Below are 3,111 nucleotides of genomic sequence, written 5' to 3'. Positions count from 1 at the left end.
GCAAAAAATCACCCAGTGTCTGAGGCTGGATTTGAATTCAGATCTTCCTGACTCTAAGTCCAATGCTTTATCCACTGAGCCACCCAGTGACCTCCAAGCAGGTGCTTAGTAGATGCTTAATCCCTTTCCCCTATTATCTCATTTGATGACTATGCATCAGGAATATTGTCATCAATTAAAGCTCCTGGTAGCATGCCTCCTAACTCTGAGATTTTGTGATTCTAGGGAATCTATTTTCCCCCGTTTTCCTAGGACTTGAACCAATGCCTCTTTGATGAACTTTGTCTCTGAATGTCTGCTAATTAGTCCTCATTATTACTTACATGCTTGTCTTCTCCTTTAGTTATTCAGACACTCTATCAAATCAAAGAGTAAAGGTCCTCCAAAATTCTGGGCCTCTACTCCAAAATTCTAGTTTATTAGGATGGAATGAAACTTCACCCTTATTCCCCAACAACAAATCCTACATATTAGCCCACTTCCTTTATCCTTATCTGCTGCTCCTACTCCTTTTGACAAAAAGTCCCATTTGTCCAATTCACCTCATCCCATAAGAGGTGCCTCCCTAGACAGCTATGAGAAAACTAAGGCAGACAGAGGTTAAATGACTTGTGTAAAGTCATTGTACAAGCACCTCAAGCTATTCACAGCCTTTTAGTACATTCTACTGAATTGTCTTCCTTGATAGATTGTAAATATCTTGAAGGCAGGGATGATTTCACTATTTCTTTGTATCTGCAATGCCTGCTGCAGTGTGAACATATGCTTACTAAACGGATATTGATCAATTGATTGACATGGACAAGAACTGCAACACATTGGGCAAGCTTGGATGTTTTGCCATCTCTACCATTGGATACAGGATGGACTGTTCATGTCATGAGTCTTTTCCTTTCCTCAACACTTTGTTTGAAGTCAAGAAACTTTGACCAACAGATGCTTCCCAAGGACACACTCCGCAAATGCTTCTGTGAACAAATTTCCTCATTTTGTTTTTCCTTTGGTGAATGATCACATTAACAATAAATGCATTTTTTTGTATCGTTAAAGTGCTCCCAGGCAATTTTGTAATTAATTAATTTTTTCAAAGTCTAGTAGGTCACCTTTGAAAGAAACAGTGTTCTGATTGAATTATCATAGAGTTTAAACATTGTCTTTGCATATTCAAAACTAGAGAACATAGTTGGGCGTGGCAATACATAGGTACATATATACATACATAAATACATACACACATGTAAAATATATGAAAATGACTCTACTCTCTCTATTTTTTTGCAGGGGGAAGGAAAAAGTACCAAGCAGATAAATTTATGTCCTCCCATAAGTTCATCAGGGAAAGACCTTAATTTAGAAAGGCCATGATCATGCACTCCATCCTGGGCTACTCAGTTGTCTTGAGTTTTGTCTTGTCACTGGACTTCGATGACTGGAAAAGAGAATGAGGTTGACAACTTTGTGCAGCTCTGCCTCACTCATTTCCAATTCATGTGCAAGTCGCATGATATCACTAGTCCTCTTGGAGAATGACTGAACAACAACACACATTCATTACATTTGTCACGGAATGTGTTGCAGGTCTCCCTTAAGTTTTCTTTACGTACAGATCTAGCACAGTAGAAGCAAAGGCCAAGGATGCTAGCAACCTTCGCTAATTTCTGTCCTTCACCTGCCATGTTGGATTTCCTTGGCTTTGTTGCTCTGGGGCTACTGGTCCTCTCAGTCTGGGCTCCTCAAGCTTCAGTTCCATTCCGAGTTCTAATTCCCAAAGGGCAATTAAATCTTGGGTTCTAGGATGAGGGAGTGTTTCCAGCATAGGGGAATAAAAAGAAGAGATGCTTGGAATACAAACATAGATAAGGTACTGAAATGGGTAATATATGCCTTGTCTTCCTTCAGATCCCATATAAAAATTCTCCCTTCTATGGAAAATCTTTCCTGTTTCTAGTGCCTTTAGTCTGTGGATTATTTCCAGTTTATCCTGTATATAGCCTGTATATCTATCTATGCATCTATCTATCTGTCTATCTATCTATCTATCTATCTATCTATCTATCTATCTATCTATCTATCTGTCCATCTGTCTATCAAAATATCTATATATATACACACACATCTATCTATGTATCTAAACATCTATACATACATATATACATACACATACATACATACATGCATATACATACTCACAGATTTTATATAAACAAGTTGTATCTCTCACTATCCTGTGGACTACCTGAGAACAGGGACTGTTTTTTTTAAACTTTCCTTGTATCCCCAAGTCTTAGCCCAATGCCTGCCACATAGTAGGTGCTTAATAAATGTTTATTGACTTTGGATGATTCTAAATTTTCCAGGAAACTCTAGTGAGGAAAGGTAAGAGAATAAATATGAAAATCAGTAACTAATATTTGGAAAAGAGCAGATTTAATCCTGTGGATGAGTCAGCTGTGCCTAAGCCAAGGAAACAAGAGCAAAATGGGAACCAATACTAATTTCTCCAAGTTTCTACCAAATAGCACCCACATTTTGGAGCGAATGATCCAATTGGAGGAAAGCAATGTATGCCAGGGAGGAATGCTTTAGCTGTTAGGCTTTGCAAACTGCAGTTACATGATTAATTACATGGAAAAGATATGAAAATTTTATTAATTTAACATTTTGGTAACTGGGAAATTAATTGTAAGATGAAAGCATCTCTTCCAAATGAATGACTCCATTAAAGCATTTAATAATCTTCATCTCACCGAAATATATTTCACTGCTGAAAATCATCTTAATAATTAATCTGGGATAACTGCTGAAAAGCTAGATATTTTCCATTATTACTTTAAATGGATATATTAAATTAAATGTTGTAGCTATAAGTATATCAATGTCCAATCCTAACAGAGAAATTATTTTACAGATTTCCAAAGGCAGCTTTCTTAACAGAGATAATCAAATCATGGATATATTCCTGCTTTCTGGTAATAACATGTGCAGTTACTTTTGAGAGACGTATTAAGATTCAGTCATAAGCCATAAATTATTAGCTGAGTGCAAAGCCAAGTACTGAGTGTCTGTGTACATTTAAAAACTGACTATTTCTTCACTGGCACTGGGGGAGTC

Source organism: Notamacropus eugenii, chromosome 3, assembly GCF_028372415.1.
Source record: "Notamacropus eugenii isolate mMacEug1 chromosome 3, mMacEug1.pri_v2, whole genome shotgun sequence".
Taxonomy (NCBI): domain Eukaryota; kingdom Metazoa; phylum Chordata; class Mammalia; order Diprotodontia; family Macropodidae; genus Notamacropus; species Notamacropus eugenii.
The sequence above is the reverse complement of the archived record's forward strand: the minus strand, read 5'-3'. Positions refer to the sequence as shown.